The 16,369-nt window shown below is 26.1% G+C and overlaps 1 pseudogene; it reads left to right on the forward strand.

Annotated features, from left to right (window-relative positions):
• Positions 1-10,127: 10,127 nt before the first annotated feature.
• On the forward strand, positions 10,128-12,577 carry LOC114172941 (putative beta-1,4-xylosyltransferase IRX10L; annotated as a pseudogene).
• Positions 12,578-16,369: the final 3,792 nt, after the last annotated feature.

Below are 16,369 nucleotides of genomic sequence, written 5' to 3' on the forward strand. Positions count from 1 at the left end.
ATCGTGATTGTGTGGTTTAGTTAAATATTTATTTTGTGGATAATATTGGTTTATGAAGGATTATCCAATGCGCTCTATGAATTATGGATTGTCGATTCGGAATCCAAGAAGAAATGAATGCTCAATCAAGTGCTACTGTCCATTTTTTCTCATATATTATCCAATGTTATTGTTGTAGTCAAAATTGCAGGTCCTGAACTTTTGAATGCTTTCTGTCTTAGACTTTGATTCATGATTTTTATATTTCCTTTGAATTAAACTTTTTGTACTGTGATACTTGTATTTACAGCAAGGGATCTAAGTCTGAGGCTTTGATGAATTGTGTTGGTTGTTAAGGAATTGTTTTGAAGGTTTCTATAATAACATGGAGCAAGTAATGTAACTCTTCTTTTATGGTTCTCTTAAATGTGTTATGGTTTTGTTTTTTTATTCATGTTTAAATGCGATAGGAACTTGGAGCCAATAGTGTAACTCCTTTTATTATAGATAATGACACAGATGCTAACAATTCATACATGTTGTTTCAGGCTTCACCAAAACTCAGGGAAGATAAAGTCAGGCAGTGTGTTCATACAAGATTGGGAGGAGAATATCCACCTTTCACAATTTACTTTATTTTTCCTTTTTCTTGCTAAATGTCCTTGAAAATATTATATTGCTTATATCTTTGAAAAGAATTATAGTGATGTTGTAAAACTTTATGTATTATGTGTACATAAGTGGAATCATATGTGGTTTAACAAAAAGAGAGAAAGATAAAATAGGAGGACTAAGGAGGATGACAAATTCTGATTGCATTTTTACTGTAAAAAAGAGAATATGGAACTATGTATAGCTTTTTATAGCAATTTAAATCATACTGAAGAAAAAAAATAAGTGTAATAGTATCACAATTATTTATTTAAACAATAATCAAATTTATATAACTTAAAATTAAATCTTTAATCTCACAAAAAATATCATTGTTTCTCTTAAAATAATTTAAGATAAATATACAAAATAAAATGTTGTTATAAATAAAAGATTCAATTTAGTAATGATTTGTACACAAATCGAAAATGATTTATACAATCAATGATGATATTATTTGTCTTTAAATATTTTTTATTAATTACTAATTAATCTCATTAATTGTTTTTAACTTTTTAACTATGAAAGGATTGTTTTTTTGTTTCATACATTTTGAAATCTTTTCAATTTATACATTTAAAATTAATAATTATATGATTCATTTTTAGAAATTTTTTATTTATTAGATGATTTTATTAATTATTTTAAATTCTTTCAACTATGGATGAAGTTTTGGATTGATAATCGATAATATTATTATAATTATTATTAATTTTGTTATTATTATTTGAATCAATAAATATATATTTTTAAATTATTATTTCATTTATTATTCAACAAGTTTTGAATTAATATTTATTAAAACTATTTATTACATTTTATTACTTTCCGTTACAAAAGTCAATTTTAATATTAATTTATTTTTTTAATTAGAGTGGAGACACATTGTTTTAATCGTAGTGATTATATTTGATTTTAAAAAAAATCAATAATTAATTCACATCCTTTCCTTAATTTGTAATATATTTATCAGTACCTATGATGCACAGATAAGATACCTGTATCGGATACGACACGTATTCGATACGTCGGTACGTTTATTTATAACATAATAGGATACAATACGTAATAGATATGTAATATATGAATATTTAAAATTTCACAATAATTCATACAAACATAATAAATATACGATTGTTAATGTGTAAATCCAAATTTCCTAATTAGAGACCAATTATTTTAGTAGCCAAAACCTGATAGCTTATTTTAGTGACAAATTTAAAAAACCAATTCATAATTGAAACTATTTTAATTATCAATTAGAAACCAATTATAATTTTTTGGAATTATTTTTTGCTATCAAATTGGTCACTATATAATGACTAATTATTTTTTGTTACTAAAATTGGTCATTATTCAAAAGTTTTATTCTAGGGTAATACGATTTTATAAATTAAATACTTCATTGATAATTATTGTTAAAGTATTCTAAAGTATCAGATACGATACGTGTCCGACACGAATACGTGATCAAAGTTGAAGTATCGGTGCATCATAAATCACTACTATCGTTTATATTATACTTTTATTCAATAATTATATATTATTTTAATTTCATTAATTATTTTATATTTTTTGAAATTCCTCTTTACATAATTATTTATCATTTTAAATTTTCTATATTTGTTAATTTTTCTAACACCAATTATGTTACAAACGTCTGATTAATTTTTCAACAACTTAACAAATAATTATAAAAAGTGAACAATCAACCTACTTAATTCTCTTGCACAATAACTAAATATCTTATACTAATATATATATATATATATATATATATATATATATATATATATATATATATATATATATATATATATAACAAATCTAAAACATACCTACCATAAGTTTATATTATAATAATCGGTTAAAATTTGTATGTTTAACTATTAAATCTAAAGTTTACATTTATATTATTAAATAAGATTCATGTTACCATAATTTAACGATCTATGTCTCACAACAAAATAACATAGTTATTCTTAAAATAATATAGATAAATATATAAAATAATATTACTTTAGATAATATTTTAATAAAGAGGTTTATAAAGAAACTTTCTTTAGAGGTAATGATTCACACCTAAATAAATGAAAAATTCAATTTAGTAATGACTTAAATAGTATGTACAAATTCGAATGGATTTATGCTATCAAGAATTATATGATTTGTTTCTAAAAATTTTTCATTAATTGACCAATTAATTTCATTCATTGTTTTTAATGTTTTAATTATGAATGGATTTTTTTTTATTCCATATATTTTGAAATCTGTTAAACTTATACATTTGTAACTAATAATTATATGATTAGTTTCAAAAGATTTATTATCAATTAATTGATTTCATTAATTGTTTTAAATTTATTTAATTATAAATGGAGTTTTAATTGGTAATTACTAATACTATCGTAATTATTAGTATTTTTGTTATTATTATTTGAATCAATAAATAAAATATTTATTATTATTATTATTATTATTTTATTATTATAGTTTTGTACATATTCCTAATGCATTCATTCTATAAATCACATGTACATATGCATTTCACATTACTCTAACTTTTTTAATATATGTTACTTTTGTTTATCATATTTCAAGTTTAACTGTTTTTGTAATTTTATATGGTTATTTTTTTAAATATTGTTTTAAGTTGTTTGTATCTATGCGTGTTTCTATTGATAAATTTTAAGCTCAACTTCAACTTTGTTTTCTGTTTGTATTTATTTTATACAGATTTGTAACCCACAACCTACGTACATCTTACATTAACAATGACTGTGTGTAGACATTTCATTTATATGGTTCAAGTTTTAATTATACAAGAATATTGTTTTACTTCACTTAACTAATGTTACATTACTACTATTAATATTAATATGATTTGATTTAATAAAAAATTAGTATTATTAGGAATAATGTTACTATTATTTCATTATTATCATTATTATTGTTTTGTACGGGATCCATAATACATTCTATGTTTACATCTTATTTTTACAATCAATAATTATATGATTTTTTCTAATTTTTTTAATATTTGACCAATTAATTTTATTAATTGCTTTTAGTTTTCTAATTATGTATGAATCTCTCACTTTTGTTTAAAATATTTTAAATTTAACTTATTTTTTATAATTTTATATGGCTAATTATTTTTAAATATTGTTTAAAGTTATTTTTATTTACGAGTGTTACTTTAAGATCAACCTCGACATTACTTTGTTAGGGATCCATAATATAAAATATATACATTTTACTTTAACAACAAAAGTGAATATGCATCTCATTTTAATACAACATATGTAATGTATAACTCAAAAATTTAATTATAAATTTTAATCATACAATAATATTTTTTTCTTCACGTAACTAATAATATATTACTATTATTAGTATTAATGAATATTTATTATTGTTATTAGTATTGATATTATTCTACTACTACTATCACTATTATTATTAATATTGATATTACTTTGTATTATTATTATTATTATTATTATTATTTCTACACTATTATCATTATTATATTATTATTGTTGTTATTATTATGTTTACATTTTAGTTTAGCAATGGATATATACTCTATGTGTTTCTATCGATAAATTTTAAGCTCAATTTCAATTGTCTTGTATTTATGTTTTATGAGATCTATAATGCACAATATCCTTACATTATTATTATTATTATTTTATTATCAGTATTGGTATAACACACGATATATCAATATTAATATTATTATTAGGATTGGTATTGAAATTATTTTTAGTGTAAAATATTATTATTATTTTTTATTTAATTTATTACAAAAAATACATGTGATTAATTATTTAATTATTTCATAATAATATTATTATTATTTTGTACGGATTCATAAACTACACAATATGTTTACACTATTACATTGATGTCAACCACAATATACATATACTGTTCTATTATTATTATTATTATTATTATTATTATTATTATTATTATTATTATTAGTATGGTATAACACACAATATATTAGTGTTATTATTATAAGTATTGGTATTCAAATCAGAATGAGTGTAAAATAATATTTTTTATTTTTAGTTAATTCGTAACAAAAAAATACGAGTGATTAATAATTTAATCTTTTCGAATTATTATTATTATTATTATTATTATTTGTAATATTATTAATATTATTAGGATTAACAAATATTTAATATTATTTTAATGTTATTGTGATTCTATTATTATTATTATTATTATTATTATTATTATTATTATTATTATTATTATTATTATTGGTGTTGTTCTTTTTGTAAAGGATTCATAATACATAATATAATATATAATATGTCTATATTTGATTTTAAAAATGACATGCATATATAAAAAATCAAAAAATCAAGAATTCAATTCACATTGTCTTCCCTAATTTGTAATATATTTATCATTGATATTATAATTTTATTCAATAATTATCTTTTATTTTAATACTTTTATTTGACTATTAGTGTTATTTTTACTACTATTTGTTATTATAAATGTAATCAATTTTTATATTCTATTTCTTTATTTATTGATTTATTAATGTTAATATTTTATTATTAATTAGAAGTTGAATTTATATTTATTGAAAATTAGAAATATTTATTACACTTGTATTATTTTTATTTAAAATGTTAGTATAAAATAACATTATTATTTTTAATTATTTTGTTGCAAAAGATACCTGTGAATAATTAAAACTTATTTTTTTAGGATTAAAACAAGGTTACAAATTTTGGTATTCTTTAGTGCACAATTTTCTTGATATAGTCATGAAGTTCTTTTTGTTTTCCTAGGGTGAAACTTTCTCTTAGAACACAAATAAATCTACCAAAGAGTTTTTTCCCTCTTTAAACATCCTTTTCCATCTATTACTTTCAATATTTGTAATTTTACACTCAAAATATTAAAAAAAAAAAACAATTCCTCACATTTGAAACTATATTTAAACTTTTAATTAATATATCCGTCCAAAGATTATAATAACCAATAATCATATAACATTTTAATATATAAATAACATATTCAAAATAATCATAACTGTAACCAATTTATTTATTAGTAATTAATCAAAAAACATAATATTTTCTTATTCAACTAATCAAATATTTATGATTATTTCTAAACAATTTTAAAACAATCCACTAAAAAATATAATATAAATTTATTTATATTAAAAAAATATCTAAATTTGTATGTAACCAAATTTGAATTACTCCATTCAAAAATATAACTACAAAAGCTAAAGTAATATTCATCTATACTAATTCTAATAATATTTAATTACAATATTTATTATTATTATTATTTGTATAAACAATAATATTGTACAATGATATATATGAAAAAAATGATTAATTACAAAAAGTAATTAATATTTTTTACTTTACAAATACAAAATTAAAAGAAAAAAAAACACTAATTTACTATTTTTGAAAATTTGAAAATCCACTAGTGCAATTTGAAAATTTTCTTCTTTTTGTCACAGTTCTTTAAGAGGTTTTTACTAATTTCTACTATATACAAATTAAATAATTGATATTTTATATAAAAAAATTGCAAAAAGTTTAATAAGAAACAAGTTAACCAATACTAGGATAGGATTTGTGTTCTTAAATTTGACAAATTCCATCTCCTGGTAACCCTTTTTTAATTCTTTTTACTCTTTTTAACTATTTACAATTCAAATAATTGATCTTTTATGTACAAAAAGTTCTCAAAATTTCATAACAAACAGGTTCGTGGATATTGAAATGCAATTTGTTTCTAAATTTAAAAAATTCAATCTCTAGGTAACAATTTTTCAATTGTTTTTTACTACTTTCTAATATTTACAATTTAAATAAATCATGTTTTTTCATAAAAATTGCTCAAAATTTCATAAGAAAGTTGTTGCAAATTGTCAAAGGGATTATTGGTGTTATGAAATTTGAAAATTTTCTTCTTTTCGTGACACTTTTTTAATTTTTTACTAATTTTAACTCTTTGCAATTTAAATAATTGATATTTTATATATAAAAATTGCTAAAAATTTCGCAAGTAACGAGTTGGCCAATACTAGGGTAGGATTTGTGTTTTTAAATTTGACAAATTCCATCTCCAGGTAACCCTTTTATAGTTCTTTTTACTATTTTTAACTATTTACAATTCAAATAATTGAACTTTTATGTACAAAAAGATCTCAAAATTCCATAACAAACAGGTTGGCAGATACTCAAATGGGATTAGTTTCTGAAATTTATAAAATTCAATCTCTAGGTAACAAATTTTCAATTGTTTTTTAATACTTTCTAGTATTGACAATTTAAATAATTCATGTTTTCTACATAAAAATTGCTCAAAATTTCATGAGAAACTTGTTGCAAATAGTCAAAGAGGATTGTTGGTGTTATGAAATTTGAAAATTTTCTTCTTTTTGTCACAGTTCTTTAAGAGGTTTTTACTAATTTTTACTATATACAAATTAAATAATTGATATTTTATATAAAAAAATTGCAAAAAGTTTAATAAGGAACAAGTTAACCAATACTAGGATAGGATTTGTGTTCTTAAATTTGACAAATTCCATCTCCTGGTAACTCTTTTTTAATTCTTTTTACTATTTTTAACTATTTACAATTCAAATAATTGATCTTTTATGTACAAAAAGTTCTCTAAATTTCATAACAAACAGGTTCGTGGATACTGAAATGCAATTTGTTTCTAAATTTAAAAAATTCAATCTCTAGGTAACAATTTTTCAATTGTTTTTTACTACTTTCTACTATTTACAATTTAAATAAGTCATTTTTTTTCATAAAAAATGCTCAAAATTTCAGAAGAAAGTTGTTGCAAATTGTCAAAGGGATTATTGATGTTATGAAATTTGAAAATTTTCTTATTTTCGTGACACTTTTTTAATTTTTTACTAATTTTAATTCTTTACAATTTAAATAATTGATATTTTATATATAAAAATTGCTAAAGATTTCGCAAGTAACGAGTTGGCCAATACTAGGATAGGATTTGTGTTCTTAAATTTGACAAATTCCATCTCCAGGTAACCCTTTTTTTAATTCTTTTTACTATTTTTAACTATTTACAATTCAAATAATTGATCTTTTATGTACAAAAAGTTCTCAAAATTTCATAACAAACAGGTTCGTGGATACTCAAATGCAATTTGTTTCTAAATTTAAAAAATTCAATCTCTAGGTAACAATTTTTCAATTGTTTTTTACTACTTTCTACTATTTACAATTTAAATAAATCATGTTTTTTTCAAAAAAATTGCTCAAAATTTCAGAAGAAACTTGTTGCAAATTGTCAAAGGGATTATCTACTATATATCTAAGAAATTCTTAGTGTAGGTAAATTACTGAAATAGACATTTTAATTTATTGACACATGGTTAATATTGAGGGTATTTTTGTCTTTTTGATGTTGTTGTGTTTTCGCGGTTCGAACGTCTTTTTTAAATGTTGATTGACGTTGTCAGACAGCAGCATCATTCTTCTCCAAAGCAATCAGCTTACTCGAGGTTAGCTTTTTTTTTTTCTTCTTCAATCCTTCTTCTTTCTTCTTCTTCATATCAAGTTAGGTTTTCGTTTTGTTTTTAATTTCCAGTTTGTTGTTGTTGAATGTTGACGGTAGGGTTTTCTTCTCCCAAGCAATCAACTTCGTTGAGGTAATTTTTTTTTCTTCTTTCATTTTCCTCCTTCTTCTTCTTCTTCTTCTGTTTTTCTTCTTCTTCTTCTTCTTCAATCCTTCTTTTTCCTTCTTCCTCATACCAACTTAAGTTTTTTTTTCTATTTATTTTTGTTGAAGGTTGACAGAAGTTTTGATTGGTGTAGGTAATTTTTTTTTCTATTTCTTAATTTATTCTTTTTTCTTCAAGGATCTTTTTTCTTTCTTCTTCTTACTCTGTTATTTTTTTTTACTTTGTGAAAGATTTAATTTTTGCAAGGCAATCGGTAGGATCTTCTTCTCCAAGGCAATCAACTTCGTCGAGGTAATTTCTTTTTTTCTTCTTCCGTATTCCTTCTTCTTCAATCCTTCTTCTTTCTTTTTCCTCATACCAACTTAAGTTTTTTTTTTGTTCTGTTTGTTGTTGTTGTGTTTGTTGTTGTTGTTGTTCTGTTTTTTTTTTACTTCGTGAAAGATTTAATTTTTGCAATGTGTTTCGTTTTGAAGAAAACACTGATGTTTTTATTTTTAGAAGGTATTTTTAACAAAATCTTGAACATGTTTTGTTGTTGTTGATGGTGTTGTTGTATTTATTTTTTTTATACTTGATACATCTATTATTGTGGGTTGAAGAAAAGGTTCAAGTTTTCGTTTTTAGAAAGTATTTTTGAACAAATAGAATGACTGAGGATGATGATGTTATTGTTGGTGGTCTTCTTTTCTTTTCTTTTTTTCGTCTATTTGTGGTTTGTTGTTGAGATTTGTTTGTTGTTCTTCATTGTGCTATTTTTTTTACTTCTTTTGTGGTCCTTCTTCTTTATAAAAGGTTATGTTTCTGTAATTTTTTTTCTGTTAAATATGTTGTAGCAGTGGGTTAGTATTTATTGAAAGCTATGTTCAGATTTCTCTGTTATTTTTTATGGTGTTATTTATTTTTCTTTTAATTCTTATGTGTTCCTTCTTCTTTTTTTCATGAAAGGTTTATTTTTTTTTTTTAGGTTTTTTGTGATGAAGATGGTGTCCTCTGGATTAGTACGTTTTAATAGTTGGTTAAAGTCAGTAGCTTGAGTTTTCTTTCTCCTCCTTCATGGTCTTCTTCTACTTTTGTTTTCTACTTCTTCTTTTTTCATTGTTTTGAAGAAAAGCCTAAACCTTTTGTTTTTTCATTGTTTTGAAGAAAAACCTAAACCTTTTGTTTTCATGAAGTATATTTACTATTTTTTGTTTTTAATATCATTATTGTGTGTTTAGTTGCTTTTTCGATGTCTATGGTTGTAGATTGAATAAAGGGTAAGATTTTTTGTAATGTGTATGGTTGTGGATTGAAGAAAAAGTATGACTGAAATGAAGATGTCTATGTTTCTGTCTTGATTTTTGTACATGTTTTTCTTGATGGTGTTGTTCTCTATGCTTCATGTCTCCCAATTCTGTCTTTACCATTTTACAATTTTACAACTATATCATATCTTGGTTTGGGTTTTATGTATTTTGCTTTCAAATGTTTGATCTTTGCAGAAAACCTTTTTTTTATGTCTCTTCAAGAAAAGGCGTTTCATTTATCTGTGTGCTTATTTTTTCTTTTTCTGTAGCCGTTTGAAATGCTGGGGAGATGGTGTTTGTTGTTAAAATAGCACATAGAAGGTACATGTTACGATTTATTGTTTCATTTGATGAATGTACTTTTCTTTCTATTTATTTAATTTATTAACTTTTTAGTTGCTTCTTGGTTGTTCTTCTTTTCTTCTTTCTGTTTGATGGATTTGATATTTCAAGTACTCATTATAGGACGGGGTCATCTAATGCAACAAATGGGGTAGCTATACCATCTGAGAAAAAGGTATTGTATTGTATTCGGTGAAGAGTGAAATAGTCATTATATTTGCACAAACATTTTTCAGGAAGATGAGGGATATTGCATATGATTTATATTATCAATTCTGTCTTCGTAATGTATGACTTAAAATATCCATTATGTATCTTTATAATGTACTGCTTATTTTATTATCATTAGTACGGTGAGGGATATTGCAAATGAGTTTGAGCCCTGCTCAAAGCTCGAGGACCTAAATTTGGATGTTAGAAAGAAGTTCAAGGAGACAGAGGAAATAATTCTCGCTGACAATTTTTTTCAGAGGTACAACACTGGTCCTTACTTTTTTAGTTTTTGAAATGTAGTATGGAAACTTTTTGTAAAATTGGTAGACAAGGCTTCAATTTTTTTTTCGTGCTTGGAGAGAGCAGGAAAACTTTCTTCTACTTGCTGCCAAAATTTGTGCTAAACATTTATTTTTATTAATATTTACTTCAATAAAATATATTGGAATCAAAAAATACCACTTGAAGTAGAAAGGCCTCTTGGATATTGTTGTCTGCATTTGTGGCAAAAAGCTTACTTTTTAGATTACGTGGCTAGAACATTTCCTCATTTCAATGCATGTGTAACTCTTAAGGAAGGATTTGTTTGGGTTTGGGGTTTGGGAAGGAGATCAAATAAGAGAAGAGAGGTATAAATAAAGATCAATGGGCAATTATGCAGTATACTTGAAACTAAAAGTGTTGTGTTTTAAATGAGAATATTTCAAAACTGTGAATATTTACTATTTAATGAATATCCTACACCAATAATAAGAAATAAATAAAATGTGAAGCAGGTTAACGATGTCTATTTAAATCTTAGATAATTGCTATAGGGAGAGAGAATTTAGCATGGTAAACCATAGTGGATTTCATCCAGAAATGGGATTAAAATAAAAGGGTTGGCCATAAAATGCAACTAACTATTTTCTTTGAATAAATAAGCTGGAAATATGTGGTAGTTGAATGTGAGGCTTTTCAATTGATTTGGTCATATTTTCTCATGTTTTATGTGTATTGGATTAAAATAGTTTGAAACCACATGGTTTAATGAAACTTATAAACTAAGCTCTTATTCAGTATCTAGATTTATGCTGCTTCATATATGCAATTATACACGGTCAGAGTTTTATTTGTACTTTCTCAATTAATTATATTAAACAATTATATTTCTAGAGATATATTGAAATCTAATACACTTTTTAAATTTGGGAGGTTATAAGCATGTTGTGGTTAAACCAACTGCAGGTAGTGCTGATGATGTATTGGAAGATAATCCCGTGGTGAGATTGAAGGTTTTTGTATATGAACTTCCAAGTAAGTATAATAAGAAAATTCTGCAAAAAGATCCAAGATGCCTCAACCATATGTTTGCAACTAAAATCTTTAATCACCGGTTTCTCTTATCTGGCCCTGTTGAAACTTTAATCTAGAAGAGGTTTTATACCCCTGTATACAATGACCACAAATGATAAGAAGTGCCATAAAGCTTATTTCTTCCAACTGACCTTATTGAAGGCTCACATAGGGGGCACATCACTTCTTTGTGGTTCCTCAAAATTTTGGGGCATGTTTTCATTACGAGGTACAAATTTTGTGCATTATTTTCAACATTCATTATTTATACCACTTTTATTATATATTTATATTAATTTGTATATGGAAGAGAAGGCAATTGAAAGAGGGGATTCTTTAACTGCTAAAGCGTGCTACATTGGTTCAAACCTTTGGACAGAGGAATCACATATGCCCGAAAGAGGGCTCAAATACCATTTCTCCATACTTTTCACCAAGAAAATCCACACCCACCTAATTCCTAATAAGACTCCTAGGTCATTTTTGTGTATTTTCGATGACTTTTATGATGTTGGCAATGACTCTGAAGGTGGTTATTATGCAAGGTAGGCCTTATTACAAGTTTAAACAAGAATGTCCGAGTGTGTAGCCTTTTATTTCTTCTATATCATAGCTGCATAAGAAATCTGATTTACATTTTCTTATAAAAGATGCAATGACTAGGGACTTTGATTCATATAACTATTGTAATTTGGACTAACTATAAACGGGCCATGTTGTGTAATCTTGCAGAGGTGCAAGAGTAGCAGTGTAGGAGAACTTTTAAGGACAGTCCTCTATTTGATGTCTCCACTAAGCATCCAACCACGTACTTTAAGGACATGCAGTAGCTGTGTTTTGCGTATACCCACTTGGATGGACCCGTTGGAGCCTAAGATTGGTAGAGGCTATGATATTTAGTTGCATACCTGTTATTATTGTAGATGACATTGTTTTGCAATTTGCTGATGCAATCCCATGAGAAAAGATAGAAGTATTTGTTGCTGAGGAGGAGGTTCCAAAGTTGAATACCATACTCACATCTATCTTACTAGAAGCCATATTTTAGATATGAGTATTTGTTGCTGTTACCGTTTTCTTTTTTATTTTAGATAATAGTTTATTTTTATTTCAATATTAATAATATATATATATATATAATAATTTATTATTTTATATTTATTTTGATGTCACTATTTAATATTTAAATGACCACAATTAAAATTAGTTATTGAGATTTTATCCGCATAAGAATATTTAATTCAACTGCATGTTATCCTTATTATGTGAAGTTGAATTTTCCATTAAGTGTTAGGAAAAGTCTTCTACAGTTACAGATAAACATTGGTAGAAAAACTTATTTTGAAGATTATTATATTTAATAAATTTAATAAATTATTATATTTAAAGGGTAAAATTAGTATTTTTAAAGGTGGACACAAAAAGGAGAATCCCCTTTATATATTGTTATAGATTATTAGTCTTAGCACTATTTGTATTAGAATATTATTTCAATTAATCATAGTAATAGTATTATTATTAATATTTGTAGTTTTAGTAAAGTTAATATTATTAATATTTTTATTATTATTGTTATTGATATTATTATTATTATTATAATTATTATTATTATTATTACTATTATTATTATTATTATTATTATTATTATTAAACAAATGCTTCTTCAATGTTTTAAATTGTTTATAGGTTTATATCTATAAATATGCTTCTTTTGAAAAATTTAAACATCAATTTTATGTTGTATTGTATAATATGCCTACATTTTAATTTAACAACAATCCATATAATACCTTTCATTTTAATATAATTTATAATTTAGAAATTTAATTATAAATTTTAATTTTATTTAATATATTATATAAAAAGTACTCATAATTAATTACTTATCTTTTTCTCATATCATTAAAATTTATATATAAAAATTACTCATAATTATTTATTTGAATATAAGAATATTACATTAATTTTAATATAAATTAAGATAAAAAATAAAAAAATTCAAATACAATAAAAGTGTTCCAACTATGTCAGTTCAAGAGGTGTTGATTGAAATAAAGTATCTATATCTGAAAAATTTTGTCAGGATTATCCCACTACGTGTTCTTTTATTTCCAAAATTTATAGTTGGGTGAATAATTAATCATTAAATAAGAATAATATTTAAATAATTAAACCAATAACAATAATAATTATTCAAATCACTAATTTATATATATTAACAATAAAATCTGTTTTAAATATTAAAAATATAAAAAAAAAACATGATTAAGTTATTTCAAATATATTTTAAATAACTTTGAAATCTAACAAGAAAATCCAAAACAAAAAAAATTAACACCTATTTTTTACTCTTTAATCTTGACTAAAACTCTAAACTTACACTAGTGCAAAATTCCCATTTTACCTCGCCTTATATGCCTCGGTTGGCCAGGAACCGAAGCATATAATGGCGCGGTGGCATTTTTGCAATTAGAGCCAAGTTTTAGGCCTCGGTTCTCCAAACCCCCGAAGCCAAAGAGGGGTATAGGCCCCGGTTCGCTCAAAACCGGTGCCAAAGAGGGGTATAGGCCTCGGTCCAGTAGGACCCAAAGCCAAAAAGTGGCTGGAAGTCAGGGGTATAGGCCTCGGTCCAAGGAGACCCGGTGCCAAAAAGGGGTCAATGGCTTCGGTTCCTCTAACAACCGAAGCCATAGGGTTTATTTAGGGTTTGAAATTCGCGAACCCTTCTTCCTCCCCGCGCCAGCGCCTCTGCAATTCCACTCTCTCTCCGCTGCACCCACTGCCACCACACCACGCTCATGGAGCGCGGCGGTGAGTCGTTCGGCCTCACTAGGAGCTACCGCAACGGCGAGTCGACGGAGAACATGCCGTTCGAGTCGGAGGAAGAGGACGAGGAGGAAGACGAAGCGAGAAACGGGGGAGAAGAGGAGCAGATTCCGGTGGCGCTGCCGGTCACGGACTTCGACATCGTCATCGACGCGCTGCCGGCGGGGACGATCAATGACCTCCACGAGATCGCGAAACGAATGGTGGCTGGCGGGTTTGGTAAGGAGTGTTCGCATGTGTATAGCAGTTGCCGGAGGGAGTTCCTGGAGGAGAGTATCTCGAGATTAGGGTTACAGAAGCTCAGCATCGAGGACGTTCACAAGATGGTGTGGCAGGACCTTGAAGATGAAATTGAGAAGTGGTTAGGAGCGCCAGCTCATGGCCGCGACGGCAACGGTTGGGTCTAGTGGGTCCACTTCCGCCACCAAGAAACCTAGGCTCGTGCCTTCCCAGTTTCAGTGAGTTCAAACATTCACTTTTAGTTTCAGTAATTCGTTCTACTTCTTAAATTTCAGGGCTTTTGTATCAAGTTTTTCATTAAATTCGTTCAATTATTGCCAGTCTTTTGTACTGAAGGCATTCCTTTCAAGTCCCTTTGCACATGAGCACTGTCTTGCCTTGTTATTGGATTATGCTGCAAATTCCTTTCAACATAGGAGGCTCTTCAGGTGGCAAAGGAATTGGGCTTCCAAAACCAGTAAAATCTTTTGGTGGAGAACGATGAAAAGCCTTCTCATTGAAACCCCATTGACGCATCAAGGCTTCTGTTTCCAAGTCTTCTAGTATCTGAGCCCTCTGCTTGCTTCTCACATCTCGAGATATTATGGCTTGATTTTAATGTTATTCTGTAATGCTTCTGCTATGCTGCTGCTGCATGATGTGTTTTACTTTAATCAGAAACATCTACAGACCTTAAAATTTTCTTGCAATGATGGTGATCAGACATTGTTGTTGCTGGAAAGTATTATTCTTGCCACTCCTTTTGTTAACCAAAGAATATATGTTAGGGCATGAATTGTCTTTGCCAATATCTACCATTATTGAGAAGCTATATATGTTTGTCAATTTTTTTGTTTGTGTGCAGAATCTTGTTAGCCGCTATTTCTGACCATTGATATGTATATTTACATATATATATATATATGGCCTCGGTTCTAACCATAACCGAGGCCAAAAAGCATGCGAAAATTTGAATTAAAAAAAATATTTATGTATATATGGCACCGGTTTCAAAACAACCGAGGCATAAAACTGGGTCTATGGCTTCGGGTGATAACCGAGGCCAAAAGGTGTACCTTTTGGCCTCGCCCCAATATGCCTCGGTTCCAGACCCGAGGCAAAATGTGGAAAATAACCGGGGCAGAAAGCCCTTACTGCACTGGTGTTATTATTACAAACAATGTTTTGTAATTAAACTTCTAAAAAACATCATACTGACATTTCTTAATCTAAACAAAATAACAATCTATGTCATCACAAATTGATTATTCCAAATTACTCAAAAACACATAACATATAACACATAATACATAACAATAATTAATTATACATAAATATATAATTATATCATTGTTAGATGAATTTATCGTTTGAATATATCTAAATTGACAATTATAACATCTATAACTTTTAAATTAAATTATTGATTTATTGATAATAATATTAAAATCTGTTTTCTAAACAAAAATTTTAAAAACCAAAAACACGACCCGTGCGTACGCTCGGGTCTCATGCTAGTTGGTATTATGAAATTTGAAAATTTTCTTCTTTTTGTGAAACTTTTTTAATTTTTTACTAATTTTAACTCTTTACAATTTAAATAATTGATATTTTATATATAAAAATTGCTAAAAATTTCGCAAGTAACGAGTTGGCCAATACTAGGATAGGATTTGTGTTCTTAAATTTGACAAATTCCATCTCCGGGTAACAATTTTTTAATTCTTTTTACTATTTTTAACTATTTACAATTCCAATAGTTGAACTTATATGTAAAAAAAGATCTCAAAATTTC

This window comes from Vigna unguiculata, chromosome 10 (assembly GCF_037176805.1).
Source record: "Vigna unguiculata cultivar grain cowpea cultivar isolate G323 ecotype 2 chromosome 10, ASM3717680v1, whole genome shotgun sequence".
NCBI lineage: Eukaryota > Viridiplantae > Streptophyta > Magnoliopsida > Fabales > Fabaceae > Vigna > Vigna unguiculata.